This window comes from Sylvia atricapilla, chromosome 1, assembly GCF_009819655.1.
Source record: "Sylvia atricapilla isolate bSylAtr1 chromosome 1, bSylAtr1.pri, whole genome shotgun sequence".
NCBI classification, from domain to species: domain Eukaryota; kingdom Metazoa; phylum Chordata; class Aves; order Passeriformes; family Sylviidae; genus Sylvia; species Sylvia atricapilla.
In genome coordinates, this window is record NC_089140.1 from 6,734,379 (window position 1) to 6,758,235 (window position 23,857).

The 23,857-nt window shown below is 42.0% G+C and overlaps 1 long non-coding RNA gene across 1 annotated transcript in view; it reads left to right on the forward strand.

Moving 5' to 3' along the window:
• The window catches only part of LOC136358485 (uncharacterized), a 1,172,843-nt gene that overhangs the window by 341,636 nt on the left and 807,350 nt on the right, over nucleotides 1-23,857 (forward strand). The window lies entirely within an intron of this gene.

Genomic DNA, 23,857 nt, shown 5'->3' on the forward strand with positions numbered 1-23,857 from the left:
CTGGTCCAGACTCTTGTGCAGGGCTCACTTCAAAATTCTCTGTTTGCTCAGGGCCAGTCAAGTTCCTGTGAATGGAGGTTCCTGAACACCTGGGCAAGCTGTTCTAGGGCTTAATTATTCTGTTATGGATATGTATTCTGGACATACATCCAGAGCTTTTGTTTTTCTGTGCTTTAAATCCAACAGAGTAGGAAATCCTGCTTGCCCTGTCCTGGCTGATACTTGTCCTGTCTCTGTCAGGAGAGGTTTTAAACAGTTTGTAGCCCAATAAGAATTGTGTAAGACAAATCAATTTGATTTTAGTTGCTTGGAGGGATTGAGACCAATTATTTCTTCAGTATAAATTTGATATTAAACAAAATGGGATTGCAGGACTCAAGCCTGCTTCTGAGTGCTTTTGAACTTAAAGCTCAGCACTCAGGGGAAAAACATTGAAGCATAATATGCTCAATCCTCTCACTAAGAAAGAAATGGATATTCTATTACAGTTTGTACTGTTTCAGCTTGTTCTAGTGTCACATCAGCTTGTCTGGGTTTAAATCTACATTTCAAGTTTATCAATGCACTGCTGCCTACTTAAGATTTTGGCCTGTGCAGCAAAATCCAGGGCTGTGAGCACAGCGTGGCTGAAGTCAACCTTCAGAGGAAAGAAGTACACATTTGGGGCACTGAAAAGTGGTTGCTGAGGCCCCAGCACACTCACATGGTGCTACAAAATAGGGAATGCTGGGCAAGCAGCATGAGAAGTTACACATGCCTTGCAAACAGCTTTAGCCAGGCATTAAGGCATCTTGAAATTTGCAGGAGGTGGGTAACTTTTTGATAATGACTTCTGACACAAAGTGTGGGCACCCATTTTTTTGGGGGGGGAAAAAAAAAAGCTTTAAGAAAGTGAGCAAGACTTGGATTGGAAACCAACCAGCAAATGTGTTCATGTTTGCTCTTCATGAAAAAATACAGATCTGAAGCTGAATTTCCTTGTTCTTCAAATTTTTGGAAGGCTGATCTACCTGCCACACTACAGACCCTGTGAGTCTAAAAGAGTCATTGGGCTGAAAAAAATCCAAGGTGAGATTAGTCAGGGGACCAATGCAAATGTGAGTTACTAGCCCCTTCTGTCTTTCTGCTGTTGGGATAATTTGAGCCTCAGGGCAAGTAAGCTTGCCTTTTGTGTAACTTGTATGGATTTGTTGCATATAGTTAATGAATACCCACAGTGACACTGAAAAAGATCTCCTCACCTTGTATTTTGGGTGCTAACCTAAGAAGGAGCACCAGGTTTGGCTTTGAATTCTTTTGGACAGAGGAAGGAATTGAACCCAAAATTTGTAAACAGGTGGGGCCAGCAGGTACCTAGTCCACTTCCAGGCACACACCATTTCCTAAGGAGTGCTCTCTCTAAACATAATACATTTCTGGAGCTTGGTGAGGGTAAAGGTTTGCTGATTGGGTTCTGATCCTGCTTTGTCCCTGGTGATCACAGGACACGTCTGTGGGATGATTTGAAGTGTTAACCTTGCAGGCAACTTCATCCACCCCTGTTTTCCTGAGCACAATGATCTGTTAGAGTGCTTCACCATGCTTGGGGACACTGCAAGTTTATGAATGGAACAAAGAACCCGGACCTAAATTAGTCTTGAGCTTTGCTGCTGCTTTCTAAATGAGTCTTGTGAAGTTGGGTGGTCTGGTTGGTTTGTTTGGGTTTTTAATTGGTTTGTAGAATGCCTTGAACGTCTGTTTTTTAAAAGCTCTTCAAAGATCTGGATCAGCATGGCTTAGGTGGACAGCCTGCATGGAGGCAGAGCACAGGTAAGCTAAACTGCAGCCAGAAGTTCAGCCTGATCTGCACAGCTGTACTTGGGGCTTTTGGCTTTGTTGAAGACTTATGATATTGTGTGCCCATTAGAAAAACAGATTACCTGCCCCCCCGTCAGCCAGTTAGCAGATGATGTGTTCTACCTTTGACTAACTTTGGTTTGATTTGAGCCAGTGCTCTAGAACTGGAAGGTATTGTTTCCTGCTATCAATCTTCTGAGCCTTTCCCTTATTTTTTCAATAGTATTTAAAACACTTGAAGCTTTTATGAACCTAAAGAGCACTGTGCATATGTTCAGTGTGGTGCTTTCAATTAACTACAATTAGTGAAGTCTTAATATGTACTGGAGTACTGCTCTTTCTGTAAATTATTCATTCTTTATGATTGCTGGCTTCTCTCTCATCTGGAAAAATTGCTGTTGTGTCAAACCAGTGTTGGAGATGGAGCAAGCAAAAACCTTATTAAAAACCACTGGGGTACTGAGCAGAGATATGCAGCCTCCAGCCTCACTTGAAAGCGTGTTGCATGATATTAAGAAGTGCTGCGTGGTGCCTTCAGATAGTTGCAGAAAATGAAAGCTCAGGTAAAACTGAAATAGCTACTCAACTCACTTTCATACACTGATCTCTAGCAAGAGGTTTTTTTGCAAAAGGTAGAGAAAAAGTGGTGGAGTGTTTGTATAGTTTTCGAGCTTCTTAGGTTTCTTTTCTGCAAGCCAAACGTGATAGAAGAAGGAATCGAAAGGGTATGTATTCATGTCTTGCTTTTGTGGTGACTTCTCTTCTTGCTGTGTCACCTCTGATGATTCCTCTGTCAATGTCCAGGGTGTGATCCAAAGTCAAAAAGATAAGATTTCTCTTTGGCACTATTGATCCTGTATTGATACTATTCTCTGTTCTTTTCCATTTATTACAACCACTTGCCATGTCAGTCTTGCCCATGCTGCTTCACTTCAGGCAGGTCGCTTCATTTCTGTGTGCTTTTTCTTAGGGGCTGCCTCTGTGACAATACCTTAGCACCCAGTTCTGTACTCTAAGTGACAAATCCTTAGGTGCAGATGTCTGACATGGTCAAGACAGACCTTTAAAAGTAGCATAATTACATTTTGAGGACAAGTCATCTCATCCTAGCATGTATGCATCTAAAAGAAGTTTGTTCGTTCATCCTTTGGCAGTGCTTTTTCCATTCAGCTAATAAAATTCTGTAATATAATGTAAAGATGTTGCATCTAACTCTTAAAGGCTCAAAGTTTGAGGAAAAAAGACCCCAAACCATCCTGATTTTGGTCTCTGGGCACTGTTGGTGGAGCACACTGAAGCAGTGTGGCTGAAGGAGCTAAGGAGGGGCTGCTGCACTTCCCTGCACTACACCCAAGAAAAATGCTGAAGGATGCTTCTCTGCTGCTTTGGCTTCCAGATAACCTGAGAGTTTTTACCTTGATGTTTAAATGAGCAACCTGTGTGGTCCTGCTTGTGTGTTCCCAGCTTGGGTCTCACTGTGCCAACCTGCTGCACGTCCTGCCTGTTTTTATGGAAGATTAACCCCTGTGAGCTGCAGCTTGCTTTGGTGGAAGGTAAGGGTGAGCTGGCACAGCTGTTCCCATGTGCCCAGAGCTACCACGGTGTGATCTCACAGCACAGAGCCCTCAGCAGCGTCCTCAGCTGTGCCAGCACTTGTCACATCATTCAGAAGGAGGTTTTGTCCATTCTAAGCAGTGCTTGTAGAAGTGGCGTTTGTGCCTCTCTCCTGCTGGGCAAGTGAAAGGTTTTGGAGGAGCCTGAGAACCCATCTGCTGCCTTCAGCTGTTGCTGAAGTAGAGGTCATTCTACATCAGGACATGGGGATTATTTTTCAACTTTCCATCGGGTGAAATTGGGAAGAAGGTGGAGAATTTGGTAAGTCTTTTAGGGGTTTAGATGAGATTTTACAGTTTTACCAATATATTACAATAAAAGCCTGTCATACTGGGGAGAGGCATGGGGCTCATATAGGTACCTGTAAAATAAATAAACTTCCTGTCACCTCTCCTGCTTTTCTAGTGCTGTCTGCCTTTAAGTCCTTTTGAGTTCTGCTGGTGAATATAACAAGGTTGTATTAGTAATTGTTTCTTACTTAGGCTTAGTTTGAGGTTGGGTGCTGCTTTGCTTGTGATTCCAGGAACCCAATGCTTAGACTATTCTAAAATTAAAGACTTTACATTCCCCAACAACCATGTTATCTTGTATTATTAATGAATATATGAAAAATCATGATCAGTTTCCCCCTCATTTACCATTTATCTTTCAGTTTAATCCAGGCAAGGAAGTGACAGAGCTGCCAGTCAGGAGGGTTGTTTCTCTGCATAGAAAACAAAGTGAGATGATGTGGATTTGAAAAGTCAGTAAATAGAGGGTATTTGTGAGAATGATTGCCTCCATATATCTTGAGTCTGTGATGCACTTAGAGTGGTGCCCTGTTACGTGTATCCCGATCAGGAGGTAAAGGAGCAGAGTGGTTTAACTGGGAGGCTATGTTCCTCTCAAGCAAATTTTCAGCAGTTTTCTGTGCTACTCTTTTTTTCCAGCACCCTGTGGGGTAATGACAAGAATTGCAGCCACTTTTACAAAGGGTGCTATGAAGGAGAAATATACTTTTTAATGTAAACCTGTATCACTTGTAGTTCTATTATTGCTGGTAATCTGCAGTTGGGTGCAGGGTGTAGTCGGGTTAGTTGCAATAAGAATTAGTTAAGAAACAATTGAAGATGTGTTGCTGAGGTGATGGGCAACTCCCACAGAGGAGCACAGAACTAACAGCTGGATGGTGTGTGTGGTCTGTTGTGCTTTCACTCCATTTGGACTGGGTCGGCATCTACTGCAGTGTAAGTCCTCATAACTCCTTCCAAAGAATTGCTAGAAATCTATTTCTGCCCTTTTCTTGGTGGTTGAATGATGTAATTTATGGCAGATTTTTTTCAACAGTTCTGACTTGTGCTTCTAGTCAGGTGCTCTTGGACACCAACTACTGATGCAACAAATCTGCAGAGTAAGACTAGAAATCCTGGTGTTTCTAGGTTGTCTATTATATTTGTTTATTAATTATTCTTTGTTTAGCAGCCTGCATCCCTGGCTCTGCTCTTGCTTTTGCTGTGACTCTTCCACAACTTCTCAGCACATTTGCTCGTGTAGTTGTGTGCTATGTCTGTAATGCATTAGATGATATTGGCAATTAAAGGATTACAGCCAGGATCTAATTATGGCCCTGTGGAATAAAGTTTTCAAATTATTCTGCTGCAGTCTGTAATTACACTGTGTGTGCCCTTTTGCCAAGGATTAATAGGGGGATTACAGGCTGTTTTCCTGTAACACGCAGTTCATGGATATGCTGTTCACAACTCACTGGCTTTAAGGAGCTGGTGACTTCTCATGAGGAATATTGGTAAAGGATACAGTCCAGGAGAATGCTTTGTGCTATTTTATGCCTGTTTACTTTCCTAACCCTGAGTTTATCATGCAGGGACTGGTCAGAGTAGCTGAGATCTTGAGTGGAAAACCCTGAAATTGAAGTATTAAGGAAGTGAAAGCAGACAAGCTTCAGCAGCCAGCCCTGCACTGTTAAACTCGCTCCTCTTTTGCAGTCTTCCTTCACACCTCAGCAAAAAGCTGTGGATTCCTCATTGCTGTGGAATGGAGAAGGGAGCTTTTATGATATATTGTTACATATTACACAAGTCGTAGGATATAAACGTTTTATTTCTGTATATGTGGGAATGATGTACTCCAAGAACCTCTGCAATCAACACTTCTTGGAAGAGCTGCAGTTGTTTAGTTGTAATGAAGATAAACAAATGCTGGTGCTATTTGAAATGGATGAGAATGTAACTAAGAATTCTGTCTTTGGAGTAGCAGAAGAGTTCTGAACTGTTGTTTGGAAAGCTTAGGCAACTTTCTGCCAAATTACAACACATAAACTGAATGCCGTTTAACTTTGTGAACTTGGATGACTCTCCTAAAGGGTAGTCTCAAACCTTAGATTAATTTTGAAATGCATCATCTTGCTCCCCAAGTCAGTTCTGAGTGGTTGAAGCAATGCTTGTAAACCAAATGTGCTCAAAGCCCTTCTTTGGCACTGAGACTTGCATGGAGCAGCCTGTTCTTGCTCAGCTCCCTGGGCTGTGCCAATGGAGTGACCACTCTGGGCTGCCTTAGGGGCTGGTCTCTGCACTGTGTTGATTCCTGAGACATTACTTGGCTCACTGACAGCTGGCCATGGCCAAAGTGATGCTGTGGATCATGATTACAATTTAACAATGGTAGCTGATGGTGCTCCAGCACCTGGGAATGTTCCTTGGCGGTTTTTAATTTACCAGCATAAATCAAACCTGTGTCTTTTGAGTAGCAGGGTGATGCTAAATATTTCAAACAGGATGTTTTATTTTTCTTACGACCCCATATCTTTTTCTTGCTGGTTTTTACATGAATCTGATTTATGTTTTAGGAGAGTGCTTTTACTATAGTTGCCGAAGAAATGTGAACCTTGGGCTGTCAGATAATGATGAAAAAAGACTCCAGTTTGTTTTAAAAAATACTTTTTAAGACATTGTTACAGTTCTTAGTGTCAGAATAGGATTTAAACGTGTAAGTTGTACATATGTAACAGTACAGGTCAGCTTATCCTCCTGACTTTTTGTAGCTTTTGCAGTGTTTCATAGTTAACTGGATTTTCTCCTTCATCTTTTCATTTCACTGTTTTGCATGAGTTCCCATCGTGTAACCTCAGTAAAGCTGTCATTACAGAGTTGTGCCTAGCATCTAATTTGTCTCTGAGAATCTTTTCTCCTGATGGGAACATGTGAGAAAGGAAGAACCACCCTCGCCAACTTCCACATTTCTCTGGATGGCTTCACAGAACTATCAATTGAATATGTTTTTCTGGAGTGTTGCTACAAATAAGACCTGGCAGCTGGAGCCAGCCTGCTGTGTGAATGGCATGAACATTAAAGCTCTTCTGTCTTTCTTTTCAAGCAGGAACTGCTTTGAAACTGTAGTAAAAATTCTCCTTAGTCCTTTTGTGTCTGTATTTTGGTGTTTTCCCTGTTCCCTCTGCCACAGTTTTCTTCTGTCTCAGTCCTAAGGAGTTGGCATGGATGTTTTGATTGAATGATTAAAAAAAAAGATTAGCTGTGAGAAAATGTGACTTTTCAGTGGAAAGACTTTTTTGAGCGACTCTGCTACAAATAGTAATTTTTGAGAACAGGGAATACAATTCTCAGTATTTGGCAAGATGCAGTCTTTCGAACCTACGCCTTCTCAAATGAGTTCAACTTAATGAAATAGCAAAACAGAGTTAAATAACACTGCTAGATGCAGTTGCCATTGTGGTTTGCATAGCAGCAGAAGAGCAGTGAAAAATAAGCTGTTAATATCAGCAGATGACAAGTTTAGTGGTGTCATTCTTTCCAAAGCCAAGCATTGCCTTCTTTTTCACAGGTCAGGCTGTATGCTCATAAATAAAGCCAAAGAAAGCAAATCTTTCACAGAATAGTAATCTAAATTCATCCCAGTGAGTTAGAGACTCTGGGTCATGAGTACTCCAAACGCTTAATAACTGAAGGTAACAGTGAAATTAATTCCCCTTTCCTGGTGTTGAATGTAACTGGGCAGCAGCAGCTCAGTACAACCATCAGTTAAACTGCAAAGATATAAACACCTGAAACATTAAACAAAGTAAACTGCAGCACAGTCAACTCGGTTCTTTCTGAAGGGAAGGTCTGCTTGTTCCAGTCATGATTTGTGCCACAGGCTTTTATAGCAGCACTGCAACAATCATATAAAAATTTTATTAAAGAAAAGCCACCCTTAAGCATAGTAGGCTTCTAGCTGTGAGCAGATTTGTCACAGAAGCCTGGTGAGTTTTGTGTGAGGTTCCTAATTTTATCTTTCTTTAATTGTGCCTATTGTAATAATAAAGCTATTTCTTGCTTCTGGGTGTGTACAGAGCAACAAGCCACTTGTAATTAAATGCACGTTTGGTCCTGGCTGTAGCACTTAGTGATTCATGAGGCAGTGTGTCTTCAGAGACAAAAAGAAAATTTTGCTCTAGAGAGCAGGCTTTAATTGTTCAAATAGGTACATTAAACTTTTACACTTGAATAATAAATTATAGGGAAGAGGAGCTGCCTCTTTGCAGCCACTTTTTACCTGTTCCAGTCACCACCAGAAATCATCAGGCAGACCAGCAGCTGCCTGAGACCCTTCAGATATTTCTGGCCTAGGGGTTGGTGGTCCTTATCTGGGATTTCTTCCCCATCTCAGGGATGATCTGTAGCTTCTGAAGTAGCTGTCACTCTAACCAGACATCCAAAATTAAATACTAATATTTTTGTTGCTGTTTTTTTGTTTGTTTGTTTGGGTCTTTTGGGTTTGGTTTGGGTTTTTTGTTTTGATTTTGGGCTTTTTTGTTTAAAGGAAGGATTCGTGATGGGCTGCTCAGCATTTTCTCAGCCAGAGCAGGTTAGTCTAAAAACCAGTTTTGATAAAATGCTTTTTTCATGGCTGGCATTGTTATCTTTTTGTGAGGAAAAGAAAATATTTCAGTCCCCAAACTGAAATGGTTCTTTTCCAAATTATGCTAATAAAAGTATTACACATCAAATGATGATTAAGCTGCACTTCTGCTCTGATTTGGCTCTGGTCAGGATTTTGTTTTCCTTTTGGACTACAGGCAAGTACTTTCAGGATTCCTCTACCTTTTTTTTTTTTTTTTTTTTTCCTTTTTTATTTATTTTTCTTTTGATTTTTAATTTCATTTAAATCCTCTCAAAAGCTTGGTCAAAGTGCTATTTTGGTTTTGTGAGCTCCAATAAATCTAGTGTTTGACCGACATTCTGTACTGCCAGAGATGCACTCAGCACTCTTACCAGGCCTCCACAGTGGTAATTAACAACAGATACTAATTTCCTTCAATCCAGATGATCTCTGATATCCTCATGGGAATGGTGAGTGCTGACTAGGAAGGCAAACAGATGGCAGCCTGGCTCAACATGAGCACCTAATGCTCCAAATCTCTCGGGTTCTTCGTCTTAACCATTCTGTTGTTTTTTGGCTCTGTGAAGGGCAGCAGAGTGGAGCTGGATGTGAGCAAACCCTCCTGGAAGCAGGGGGTATTATGAAAAATTCACTTTACAATTTGTCCTCCTCCTGAAGATACCAGCTCTTCTGTGAGGAAGGTATTTATCACATTTGATCTTCCTGATTCCTTAGTGGCTATTGAGGTAACTCACTGTTGTGTACTGAGAAAACAGGGTTATAATCCTGAGATGACGTGCTGGGTTTTGGGACAGAGCTCCTCTGTTCTACTTGATGATTCTCAGATACCTGAACCTGAGCTCATCAGTTTTGGCTCTCTTTGTAATCCAAGGAGGGAAGTGTGTGCTGCTGAGTGCAATCACACTGGTCTGAAATAGGTCAGGGGAACGATTCCATGGCACTGCCTGTTCCTTTCCACGCAGTGAGATCAAGACATGCGCCTGAAACTGAGTGAGGAGTGTTTTCTTCAACTCAAATGTGTGTCCTAAGCCTGGGCTGAAATCTTCTGGTGGGCTATCCAGTCTCTGACAAGGACAGACATTTGCTAACCCTTCTTCAGAAACAGCAGGCTTTTTCTGAGTCCTGAGAGGATCAGGTTACTATTAAAATCTCTGAAAGGCTGAGAAAAGCCGTTTGCTTCTAGAAGCAGGGAAAGAAACTGCATTTCCTAATGAAATTTCTGGTAATGTTTCCATGCTGTCCTGCATTTTGAAACAGTTCAGACATCCGTTTACCAATTAGCAGCTGGTGGTAGCACTAAACTGAGTGTAACCATCATGATCAGATAAACTGAGTGTTTATTCTTTCCATGCATCCTTTCTTCATTATTCAGTGGTACTTTGTGATGCTGTACTTTAGCTGCCCCATGTAATTTGTGTGAGTGTGAATATTACATCGTTTCAAAGGCGTGGGGTTGATGTGCAGTGTCAGAGCTGAGAAGGTTCATTTCACATTGTTGTTGTTTGTGACAGTACTGCTTATGTTTAAAGATCTTCTTTTGATGTCTTTGAAATCAGTTTACTCCTGGACTGTAGCTATTCTTGGGTCCTTCCATATTTGTGTTACATGAATCTGTTTTTAATGTTATTTTGCTTCTTATCTTCACTGAGCTGTCAGCATCTCTTCCTTCTAACAAACAGGGCTGCAGTGACTTGCTATATTGTGATTTATCGAGAGCTGGGGACATCAAACAAGGCATTTAATATAGCTCTGGAGTTCAATAATAGGGAGTTCAGACACAAGGATTCAGCCTTCTTATCTTAAAGGCAAGTGTTGGGTTATCAGTGACTGTAATTCCTGTTTCTAGGTCTGCATTTCTTGCCACTCAAAACAAAAAACAAACTCCTAAATAGCTTTATGAATTAATTTCATATCATTTGGGGTTGCTTTAACCTTTCTAAACCATGAATTAGAGCTTCTAAGAAGAAGCAGACAGATGAGGAGAGCAATATGTTAAACTGAGCACACTGAATGAAGATTGGGACTAAATCCTGACCACTCCCTGGGGGGAAGAAGGGGAGGCAGTGGAGCCTGTTCCATCAGTATTTGTTTGCTAAATGGATGTTGGGATAGGAGGTGCCAAAGGGATACTGTTGCCTTGAACCTGATCTTTTGTTTTTGTGATAATCTTGATGGGAATTAGGAGACTGAGACAGCCACACCGTGGCTTTGTTTCATGCAGCCTTTTGAACAGCTGCCTGCTCTTTTGGACATCTCTGGTTACCTGTGGTGTTGATGAGGAATGTGACAAGTATTGGCAGGGCTTTGAATGACAATACCATACTCAGTGGTCCTTCTCTTGTCCTTCCACGAAGGTGATGTGGTGCCAAGGGTCCTGGAAAAAAAAAAAAGCTGTGCCATGGTTCCTGTGATGTGGGCTAAAGTCCCTGTGTGATCTGTTTGCCTTTGGTGTGATTCATATAAAATCAAACTGTCAGGGACAAAGACCCTCTAAATAACTGAAGTTTAAAAGTGGTATGTTTATTTAGACGTTGGGCAGCACGGGAGTCACCTCCTAGAGTTGTGCCTGGAAATTACAAGGCTCTAGCCCTCTATTTATCTGCAAAAGTCTTACATACTCAAGATGTTTATGCATATGCATAATCCCAGCACCTCCTATTCCCTGCTTTATATTATAATGAGGCCAGAATCCTTTTATGCCTGTGCAATTCTTCACTCAAATTGGGTTGGTGTTCCTTTAAATGGGTCACTGGTCTTGAAGGATGAAGTCAGGGAAGTCTTCCTCGCAATGACTTTTCTACCTTTAACTGCTGGCAGGCTTTTGTGACCTTTTGGCACAATTCAATCTCTCCTGCTTTGGTTCCAATTAGTTACTGGGTCCAGGTGCCATCGTGATTCCATTGGTTTTCATTTGTTTTCATTTGTCGTCATGATGGTCCATTTATCTCATTTCCTTCTAAAACACAACTAAGACAAGCCTATAATAGCAAGTGATATATTATCTGTGCTCTTCCTTAAGCATCTAATAATTATTAACTCATCTTTATTTTTCTAACATATGTCCTAATCAATATAAATTGCTTCTGTTCCTTGGCTAAAATCTTAACTCTTTAAAATCTTGACTCAGGTGTAGTGGGAGGAGAAGTAAAGAACTTGGAAGTTGCAAACATTACCTTCATATAAAGTTTAAACATATAAAGAGTGTCCAATCCATTGGCCAGAAGTTCAAATGATCCATTTTAGCCAGTCTAAAGCATTTCTGTGGTCAGTCTAGCACTTGCTGTTCAGGACATTCAGACAAGTCCAGCTTGGTGGTGTTTTCATTGGTGCTATAAAACCAAATGTGGTGCTTCTGTTCCCTGCTCTCAGCTGCTGTGTGCTGGCTGTTATTTTACAGTGCCCATCTATCATTCCAGCCATTCAGCTGCACAATATCCAGCTATTTGTCTTGCACACTGAAAATTACTGTCAGGTGTCCCGTTGTTTCAGCCAGGTTTGCTCCTCTGCAGTGAACAACAGCAATTGCCTTTGACATCAGACATTGTGTGTCAACTCAAAATTGATTTGTCCTGTGGGATCCATAGGGAAAGTATGTTTATTGCTCTGTGATTTTCTCTAGGGAAGTTGCTAAAAGTTAAAATGCTTTTTTAAAAGCTAATTTACTAATTATTGTGCTTAGCTTGGATAAGAATGTGAAAACATTTGGGTTTTGATCAAAAAAAGTTTGAAGAATTTCCCAACAGCCATCCACCACTGCCATCATGAACAGTCTGCATTAACGTGTTGGCTCCTGTTTTCTGGCCAGTTTTAAAATCTACTTGTAGTGTTAGGATCCTGTCATTACACTTGACAATCTAAAAAAAATTCCAAGCTTTTGGCCTGTTCATTGCATAAAGTCTTAACTGATGCAAATTTATTATTCCTCACCTAACATCTGTATAAGCAAATGGAATTGCACCACTGCAGTTAGCCTACAAGGTGCAAAGTCCTAGATACTGAACAGCAATTTCCTTCATTATTCTGATTTTTGTATGAGTTAAGTGCTTCTGGTATATTGCCAACCATTTTTTTCCCAAAGTCAAGTCTGTTTAATGTATCATAATACTTAATTCTGCTATAGCTCTGCCTGAGTTGAATTAGGAATCCCTCTATGGTGTAACAATTTCTTTTGAAAGGATGCCTTAGTGATGCTTCTCAGAAGAGTGAGATGTCCAGGTACACTTTTTCAGGGATTTTGACAATGTTTAGAAGAAAGCTGTCATACCCCTCAGTGATCTTTGCTGAAATTTGCCTGGGGCACTTGATGGAAGTGTGGAGGCAGCACGAAGACGTGGGCTTGGTTTGCTGTCTCCATTGCAGAAGTGGGTGGGAATCAGCAGAACTTTTGGGAAATGTCGATAATTGGGAAACTGATGGACAGATGTTCCCATTTTTATATGACTTTAAAAAATATGTCACTCATCAGTCCTAGCAGGATCCTCAACTCTCAGTAATGACTCCACCTGTCACTGTCCAGTGCTCTCTGTCCCATTAGAGATCAAGTACAGGATATGATGTCCAGTACTGGTTTAAACTAGGTCTGGGAGGGCTGCTTGGTCCTCATCTTCTAATTTTGTCATCTTCAGCAGGTTTAGGAGCAGGGATGGGAGGATTCAATATCTGAGGGCATCTTGCAGGTTGTCTGGGACAGAGTGGTCTCAGTTCTCTGCTGCCTGTGCAGAATCCTGAACCTGGCAGGTGTTAATTAGCAGCCAGTGCAATCAAGAAGAGCTGGAACACAACCCAGTGTTTGATGCAGAGCTACAGTTCACATCCCATTAAGGTCACATATAGAATAACACTCTATGTATAGAAATGCTGCAGAGCACATAGCCCACTGCACCTTTTCCCAGCCACAGGAATCACTGCATAGCTGTTGTCTTCTATAATTAACATTTATGTCTTTGGTTAGAACACATCTAGCAAAAAAACCTGCCAGTAAATGTAAAAGGTAGCAGGGTGGTGTATATTGTGCTTTTTTTCAGAAAACTGTGTTTGGAAAACTTCAATGCAACAATCCAAGGCCAAGTGAGCAGTGAGCAGTTTGAGAGTGAGAGTTTTGCAGTGAGCAGCACCGAATGAGCGGGGAGAAAAAGCTCAGTACATCTGTAGAACAACATGTTTTAGTTCTGCCTGCCTGTAGCAGCCAACAGCTCTTATTTACACCTGGAGTCTGTCACTTTTGCCACAGCCAGAACACGCTGTTGTCTGTGTTGAACAGTCTCTGTTGTTGTGTGCTTACAGTCACCATGTGCTGCTTGTCACCCCACAAACCACACTCACGGATGCGGTTTAACACGTGGCCAGAGGGTTATGAACCACCTGGAAGTGTATCAATCTCTGAGGGTCCAGCCCTTGCAGATTGGTTTAAAATAATCTCAGCGAGGCTGCTCTTCAGAGGGGTTTTGTAAAGTAAAAGGTTTAATAAGTGAAAAATAACAAATGTAACAGAAAACAAAAGAAAAGCTGTGCATGGGTGTGAGAAAACCTCTGACACCCTGCTAGAAACACTCCAAAAAGCCCTCTAGTTCTTTTGTGCTCCTTCCTAAATCCTTAATGTTTTAGGAGGGACAATTTGGCTTGCTGCCAGTAGGGAGAGGTGCAGGATTTGAAGAACGGTGACAAGATCCCACAGGCTCTTATCTCTTGATACTGAGCCAGTCACTGTCAGAAGAATATGGAAAGTTCTAGGTAAACTTCCTAAAATGTCTAAAGATAAACGGAAGCTTTTTCTTTATAGAGAGATGCTTACTTGGGGGTGGGGGATGCTTTACTACAACTCAGCTAAGACCTCATCAGCACCCAGGCCCCAGGCCAAGGGGCCTTCTGTCCCAAGAAAGATCTCCATTGCCATCAGAATTGTGCTGCTCCTTCTAGGGTCCCCTCTGGCTTTCAATAAAACCAATTAACTTTGGGAAAGCTGCTGAGTGGCAAGAGTTTCCCGTTTGCTGTGCAGGGAAGGAGTGGGAGGAAAGAGAAACAACCGTGAGTATGAATTGGTGTAAGGTAATTTATAATTTCTTGCTTTTTTGCAAGTTTGCCTTTTTCATAGTTGGGTACTCAGGAAGGACACCTGAACATAGCATCACAGAATGGTTTGGGTTGGCACTTTTAAAGGTCATTTAGTCTAATCCCTCTGAAATGGGTAGGGACGTCTTCCATAGATTTGTTTGCCCTTCTGGGGTGCTTGACTGCACAGCCTCCTGTGTGAATTTGTAAAAGGAGACTATGCTGAATAACCAGATCCAGCCCAGATTTCCAGAAGACCTTGTGAGTAAAGCAGAGATACTCATGAAAGCCTTCTCATATTTGAATATCTTACAACAGCCATATTGCTTTCAAAATATTTTTGCTATTTTTTTACCTGCTTCTTTTCTCCTCTAAAAGTACTGTCCTAGATGACAATTGTAATGGGTTTAATTTCATAATAGAAATACTCCATGTAGCAGTGTTTGGCCATCACTGCAACGCAGCGGTTTGCCCAGATGCACATTGGTAGATCTCTGTGACTGTGTGAATTAAAATAAACTATCAGCCAGCCCTAGTTTGTTAGTTAGAGAAAGGGAATTAAGGTACTAATTGGAAATGGAGTGCATAAATTTGACTGGCACGAGTAGGAAATGCCTGAGGAAGCTGGCAATCCGTCTCCACAGTCTTGCTCCTCAGAAATTCTAATTAGAGATAGCAATTGGGTCCTTTGAATTTTTTTCCATGTGCACTCTAAGCAACATGAAACCAATTAACTTCCTCATTGCATTGATACATTACTTTATGTACAGGACATAGTGATAGAAGACATTTCCATTTGAATTCTTGCCTTTTGGCCTTTAAGAGAAAATCAGATTGTTGCAATTTATTTGACAATTACAGATTATATAGGAACACGTTTTTTTAATCTTTTTTCTACCAGAAAGGAAACTCTAGACCTTTCTACTTCTAGAAACTTCTTTTGCACAGGACTTCTGATTTCTCAGCAATTTTCAAAAACCTGATAAGGATGCACATTAATTAAGTTGAGATGAAGGAAACTTCTTTGCAGTTAATCTTTAAGTCTGGCTGCTATTCTGTATGAAAAGTTCTCCTTGGCTGGGAGTAGGTATTTAACCAGAATTTTATTTGGAGGCCAGGCCTGAGTGTGGGCACTGTGCACATTCACACACAGGATGAGCTATTAACTAAAAATAAGTGTCTTGATCCAGCTTGGGATGATTAGTAAATTCAGCTTTTCCTGTTCTTTCTTCTGTTTAGGTAAAACTTATTTCTGAGGGAAAGTTGTGGAAAGCCTAATAATGAAAGTTTTATGGTGATTCCAATTACATTGCCCTAGTGAAGAAAAATACTGAATTGAGGTTGGTGGGGCATTGGGAAGAGGCAGGAACAGATCTGTCTCAAGACATTTACTCCAAGGTTTACTTCCATTTACTTTCTTTATCTTTCTTTATTTACTTTATTTCTTTATCAGTCCTTCCTTCAAGGCTCATAAATCAAGAACAACCATGATGAGATTTCACAGAATCACAGAAGGTGTAGGTTGGAAGAGACCTTCAAGGTCAACCCAGCCCTAACACCTCAATTAGATCATGGCACCGAGTGCCACATCCAGTCTCCTCTAAAACACATCCAGGGATGGTGACTCCACCACCTCCCTGGGCTGGCCATTCCAGTATTTAATCACTCTTCCCGTGAAAAACTTTATCCTAATATCCAACCTGTACTTCCCTTGGTGCAGCCTGAGACTGTGTCCTCTCCTTCTGTCAGTTGGTGCCTGGAGAAAGAGACCAAACCCCAGCTGACCACAGCAACCCTTCAGGAAGATACAGAGAATGATAAGTCCCATCTGAGTCTCCTTTTCTCCAGGCTGAACAACTCCCAGCTCCCTCTGAAACAGTGTCTGTGTGGGGAAACTCAACCAAGGGCACTGTCTAAATGAGGCTTTATGGTGTTGGAGACCTCCAGTCACTCCCCATCGTGGCCTCACATGGTGCTGCCTGTGCTCCATGATGCAGAAGGAGGAAGAAACTTCCTGCTGCCACTGTTGGACCCTTCCCCTTGTCAGCACAGCTCTGACATATCCATACCCAGCTCTCTGTCCAGACATCACCCCCAGACAGATGCAGCTGACTGAGAAAACATTTGCTCTCTATCGCTCAGTAAAGCAGTGCAGGGCAGCTGTACTTTATTTTCTGCATGGGCTGTGCTGAGGTCCTTGGCAATGAATTAAAGCCCAGCAGGAGCCTTCAGCATTTGCAGCAGCGTGGTCCAGCCTTTGCCAGTGCTGGGTGTGAGGAGTGTGGCCCCATCCCCGGGATCTCCAGAGGTGTCACCTTCTTTGCCCTCTGGAAAATCAATTGTTTTCATCTCCTCCCTCACCTCCCCTGTCCCTCCAGCAGCTGCTGCAACCACTCTGTGGTACCAGCTTCCTACCTGAGGACAGGGAGAAGAAAGTGGGGAAGGTGGGATGGTGTGAGGTTTTTATCTTCTTGTCTGTGTTAGAGCTGGGATTAATGCACAGGAGACACAGTTTCCTTGTGTTTGGACTCAGTTGTTTATTAATTCTTAGTATAGTATGGTCTCATGAGTTGTGAGTTCCAGCTGACAAGGTAGAAAATGGCTCTGTCTCTAACTGTTTTCATGGTGTTTTAAGTGCTAATTATCCAATAACGAGATGACACTTATATTATTTATACTTTTAACCCAATAATTAAGCACCCAGGGTCTGCAATGAAGACCTTTTCACCCAGTTAGAAAAAAACACCCAAACCCATGAAGAAGAAGGTGAAAGAAGAACTTGGCCAACACCCTAAATCCTCCATATTGCTTTAGATATATATTATTCTGTACTAAAACCTTAACTCCTAAATTTTACACCCTGTGCCATTACACACTTCTGTTCAAACTCCCCACCCATAATCCCAGGGCTCTCACCCAATTTCAGAAGCCCATTCCATGGCCTCAGGTCAAGTGTGGTGCTTGCTTGAGGGTCAGTGCCTTTTAGCACAGAAAGCCTGAAATTCTCAGCTTCCAGGGTTTCCACAGGATGCTTCCTGCTGCTTACCACACAGTGCCAGGGGTGTTGCTGCTGGGCACATGGGTGGTGAAGAGCCAGAGACAGGAACTCAGGTGCTGCCAGGTGCGTGTCAAGAGATGCTGCCTGCAATGGTTTCAAGGAAATCATAAATTTCTGCTCTACCATCTCTTCCTGGTGAACTTGCAGAGCAAAATCAGCTGCATCACACAGATTGGCAAAACAATATTGAGAGCTGAGATTTTATTTTTGTAAGATTCTGAGAGTTGCAAGAAAGGGCAAAAACTCTTTTAGAGCCAGGTTGGATTTAACATTCAGGAAAATAAAAGTCTCAGGAAACTGAACTTAATGTCTTAAGGATTTGTATTTATTGTTGTTCTCGGTCCTAGGGGAGTGATGAGAAGTGCATTTTCATACTGCATATACTCTACTGCAGTACTTTTCTGTAAACCCAGCTTGCATATGTGCAGCATTGCTCTGTGGTGCAAGAATTAGTTCTGTGGTACTGAACACTATTTGATGAGCTAGAGGGAGCTCTTAGACAAAGATATGTGCTATTTCAGCCTTGCTTTTTCTCTTCAAAACAGTAATTTTAATATCACCAACCTGTCGTGAATATTGTTTTCCAAACTTATGACAACACTTAAAGACTTGGAATAGGTTTTCTGAGTAAGAAATTGGGTTTTGTTGAGCTCATTTGCCTGTCTGACCTCCAGAAAAAATTTGGGCACCCTGACAGAGGAATATTTCAGCTTCCCTTTACAGTGACTTCCTGCTACAGTGGAAAGGCAAATACCTGCTTAGAAAAAAAATCTCATTTTAATTCTGAAGTCAGCAGAGCTGTCTGTAAGAGGTGTTTTCCAGTGAGAAGCACATTTGCTCATGGATACTCCTGTGCTCAGGTACCTGCTCCTTAACAGCCTGACCCAAAGTTCTTTGCTCTCTGTGGGAGGACACTCATTGTCTTCAACAGTTTGACCCAAATTATTTCCTGCTGGAGCTGTGGTTTCACACAGGAAGAATTCTGTTGTCTTGAAAAGTTTGTGAAGACTCTGTAGGTTTTCTCTTATCAGAGCTTCTCCCTCCTCTCACGTCTGGGTTTGGTAAAAAGGTTTTGGTGCATCATGAATCTTGAACTATCCCTTTCCCATGTTCAGATGACCTTTCAGCACTTAGTGAAATAAACCCTACAGGACCCAGCAGTGCTGCTTTGCTCAGTTTGCAGGTGGAAGAACTGAGGTGCACTGTGAGCCAACTGTGTCCATGGAAACATGCAGGATTTCTGTGGCAAAACCATTGAGCCCCCAACCTTCTTGTGTTTTTGCCTTTGCTGTGTGGCTTGGATTGCAGGCTTTTGGATGTTTGAACATATCTTAAGACTAGACTTGCAACCATTTCCCCTCTAATCAAGAATTTATTGTTTTATTTCTGAATATCAGTACTTCCCCGAAATTCAAATTTCCTGACTGCCTCATACCTCAATGTCCAGTTTGTTGAAGCAGAGCAATAGTGAGATGTCTAATCTGGGTGTGATGGATTCATACCTGTACATTTTTTACAGCAAGCTGGTTCTTGGGTGCAAACATTTTATCTCTTAAACCTGGACTACTGGCATTTGTAATTCAAGGCAGGATACATTTTTATGTGTGCAGATAATGGAGAACAAGTCTCAAAGATTCCTGCACAAAAGCAGCACTAAAATCAAGTGGAGCATGGAGTCCTTTTCAGCACAGATGAAATCAATGGCTCTTTCAGCTCCAGCTGCCACACACGTGATGTCTCAGCCAGGTCTGTCTGTGCAGGAAGCTGGTGATGCTGGGAAGACTTTCGCAGGCAAAGGGTAAGATCAAGTATCTGGTTTTGTACCTGGAGGGTCAGGAAGAGCTGCCTGTGTAACTTCACCATTGCCATGACCTTTCTGTCCTAGGGAACCATTTGTTCTGGGCAGGACAACACATAATTTCTAGGTTTCTGTTTCAAAATAAATTCATTCAGGGTGAAAAGTAAGGAGAAAAACTCCCACAATAAATAATGAAAAAAAGCCACTTTGGAATCCTTGTAAACTGCCCTAGTTTTCCATTCCAGGATGTTTCAAATAAACTCCATTTATCACCATTCCCTGAGCCTGGCCAGAGAGGTTTTGGATGTCCCAGTGAACAGAACACCTATCCATGCCATGGGAAGCCAGTTTCTCCAGGAGAATGCTGGGAGAGACAGTGTGAAGGGCTTTACTATAGCCCAGGCAGATATCCACAGCCTGTTCCTCTCCCACTGATTGTGTCACCTTGTCACAGAAGGAGACAAGGTTGGCCAGGCAGGACTTGTCTCTCCTAAACCCCTGCTGGCTGAGCCTGATCCCTTATTTGTTGTTGTGTGCTGTGTGATGGCACTCAAGATGATCTTCTCCATGACCTTCCTTGGCACTGAATTTGCAGTTCCCTAGATCCTCCTTCTGGACCTTCTTGTAGATGAGCAGCACATTTTCTGACTTCCAGTCGGCTGGGAAGTTAGCCAGGACTGCTGGTAAATGATGGAAAGTGTCTCAGTGAGAATTTCCTGCAGCTCTCTCAGCATCCATGGGTGGATCCCAGCTGGCCCCATGGAACTGTGTGTGTCTTTAATACTGTACTAGCTCCCTGAGCTTTTCCCCTTGGATTGTGGGGCCTTCATTCTGCTCCCCATCCTGGTCTTCAGGGGAGCTTCAGCTTGAAGTGAGAGATGCTGAACCTCAGCTCTGAAATCACAGTTTGAAATATTTGCTCTGAGGAACCTGGAGAGGCAAAGTATGGTTTGCCCTTTCCTGCTCCACAGGTGGCTTTAGCAGGACCTGTTTTTTTTAGGTGCTCTTTAGGAACATCAATCAGGTGCTTTGGTCTGTAGGGGAGCACAGATGAAAACGAAATTTTCTTATCTACAGTCAAGGATGCTTCAGTTGGCAGCTGTTGCTGAAGTCACTTCCAATCTCATCTTGCAGAAATATGCTGCCAGTTAACATGCATTGGTTTGCTTTTCTTGCCATTACAGATGCAGCTGTGAGGAGCTGGGACCAGTCCCAGTGGGGAAACTGGCCACGGAGCCTGCAAGGTAATGTGTGCATAGAACAAGGAAGGGAGAGGGAGGAGATGCAGGAATGTTATTTACATATGCATCTCAGCCCAGACTGGGGACCCTGGACCTGGCAAGGTTTTTTTCTCTTTATTTGTTGCTGCTGAGTCTGTTTTGCCTGTAAGTGCCTGCCCAGGCTCTGCCTCTCGCTGTGTTTGTGCAGGGCTCTGCATTTCTGCAGCACAAGAAGTGATGGCAGCAGTCTGGAGGCTGCTCAGGTTGTATGGGTGTCAGGCAGTGTCCACATAAAACCCTTCCACAGGAGAGAGAGGCTGTTCTGACATTCCTCAGAGCTTCATCTGGGGGGATAAGATTTACAGGGGACAGGCTAAGATCCATCTGCATCAGCCCCAGATGCTGAAGCATATTCCCACATTCCCAGATGAGGACACAGCTGTGTAGCTGTATGCTCCTCCAGCTTGTATCACAATGCACCTGGCCCCGTGGAAAGGTCAGGAGGAATCACTATAATTGTTTTCAGGCTGGTGGAGCATTGAAGCTGCTACCCAGCCCCAGGTTTAATCTTTTTAAAAATTCCTAGGCCTGGGATGTCTGCCATTAAAAAATCCCCAACTGGAAAGTTTTTGTTAATGTAGTGTTTTCAAGTCAGGACAGGAGTCTTCTCAACTGCTTGTCTGAGCTATAAATTACATATATATATATATACATATATATATATATATATATATATGGTGTAAATAAGTAATTTGGGGGAAAGCTCTTAGAATGCAGTTGAGAGATACAAGTCAAATGGTGAGGGCTTGAAGTGCCCCAGAAGTCTGAGTCCACCAGTTCAGTGGAAAACAATGAAAATTATATGGGGATCATTTGATATCTGGTTTAGATTCTTAAGATTTTGTGGCTACAATGTAAGCATCTGCAGGCAAAGCAGATGTCTAAGCTCTTATAGCTGATGATGATGAAGGCAAAATAGTCACTGGAGAGATCTGCTTTAAGCTGAATAAAATCATTCTCTAAATTCTTGTTGATTGACTGTTAACTATATTGGGATTTTAGACACCTGGATTCCAAGCAAAAGCTATAGATAGGCACTTATATAGAGGTTCATACTCTGGTGCTAAATTCTACTGTAAATTTACAGAAAATATAACTTGGAAAGATTGAAATCAATACTTGCTCAGCCTAAATATGAAAAGACAGGGAAGGAGTAGTTCTAGTCTTCAAATGCACTGAGGACTTTACCAAGAAATAACTTGTTTTTCAAGTTCCTGCAGAATGTGATGGAAAATGATGGATTTTGGTTGCAACAAGGAGGATTTAAAATTGACATCACAAAAAACCTGGTAATGAAACATTGAAGAGAGATTCACTGATAAAGATGTAGAGCTGTTGACATTTGATGTATTTGTCAAAAAATATCTGGCAGAGGAGGTTGGTTTGGATTCCTTACAGTTCAGTAACTGAAAGACAAGGTTTTTTTACTCCTGTAGTATAACTGAGAGATAATGTGTAATACACTACAGAAATCATGGCTTCATTTACAGAAACATTTCCTGCCCCGGAATTGAGGATGTCACCACACTGGGATGTTCCCCATGTGGAGGTTATTGTCTGTGCTTACGTTTTCCTGAGGAGTCACTAATGTGGCAGCAAGAACAGAAGAGTCTTTCTGGAGCAATTCAAAAGCAGTTTTGTTTTCAAAGGCTTGAGCTACTTGTAAAACAAGTAGTATGAGCATTTCTGCAAGCATTTTGCCTTTCTAAGGTCTCCCATCCACCATTTGGAACCTATCAAAATCAACCTTCTACATGTTCTGCAGAGGCAGCTTCTGAAGGTGCAAGAGTCCTGTAACAAAAGCTGTGTGCTCTAGAGCACGTGGCACCTTTTGTGCTCTGTATTAAAGCTGAAAAATTGAAATAGACACATTATAAATGCTTGGATACTGGATTTTTCTGGAAAAAAAAATAGAGCGAAATGAAATCTTCAAAGGCATTTGACATAAAGTAGTTTAAGCCTTGTGAGCTGCTGAAACAGCATGTTTTGGTAGGGCTATCTACTGTAGCTATTATAAATATCAAGCACTACATTACTGTGGCTGTGTTATCTCTGACAAGATTAAGTGCATTCCTGTCAGAGAGAATTTTCCGATAGAAATTTCATTGCCTCTTCCTCACATACAAAATGATAAGTGACCCTGATATTTCTCTGCACCACTTTATCAATAAAAATTGTTCTGCTTGGATTATTTCTGTTTGTCTCCTAATGAAGGGACATTTTGTGATGTGTCAGTCAATCCTGGACTTGAGAGAGACGTATGAACTCCAGCCCACATGCTGGAAGTTGTAACGATGCACCACACCCTGAAATATGCTGTGCTAGGCTTTTAATCTGCTTTGCTCATAAAACCATAAATCACCAATTAAAAATAATTACTGAAGTGAGGGGATAGATTATTTGATGGACCAGATTGCTCACTGTGAATCATTGCATCACTTGCTGAAACAGATATACTGTGGCATGGACTTGGAGACATCGAAGCTGATTTAGGAATAGACACCAGCAGTGTTAAATCAAAGTTACTGCTTATAGAACAGAATTTATATTTTGCTGGGTAGACATCCTAAGGACCACATGGAGTGCCATGAATCCTAAATATTCCATGCTGCATGTGAAAAGTGCAACGCAATGGTCTAAAATATGCACAGGGACCTGAATTGATGACAGTGCCATCGTGTCCTTTTCTTCATGCCCTCATCCTGATGCATCCATTCCAGGGAATTTTGGATGTGCTGAGGTGAGCTCTCCACACTCAGCTGGGCCCAGCACAACCAAGGGAGTTGGGATTTCCATGTTGGCACAGGTGAGCTTACCCAGAATAAAAGTTCTCTGACACTGTGTTGGTTGGAGAAGCTCATGATGGCTGAAGCTGCTTTGCAGAGCTTCCTGGGAAGTGTGAATGCCATTTAAAAATATTTTTAGCAATGGAGGTGGCTGTGGCATTGATAGAAGGAGTCAGTGGCCAAATAGGAGATCAGAATACTCCATTCCTGGCTTGGAGTGTTATGGAACTGCTGCAGGTGGTGTCTGGTGGGTTGAAACCAGTTCCACCTACACTGTAAGCAGAACAAAGGACATGTTAGTCCCCAGGCATGAGAGGAAGAAGGGGGAAGAGCATTTAGGAAAGGCTGAGGCTGGTGAGATTACATCTGATTTAGTGTGTGGAATTTGCAATCTAAACTGAGACGAAGAGCCAAGTGAAGAGCCAGGAAAATGGAGAAAGGAGCTGTGTCTAGAGAACTGACACCATGGCATGGGTGGATCATTGATTCTCTCCATCCCAAAAAAGAGCCACTGATTTTTCTTACACCCATGGCTGTCCTGGTG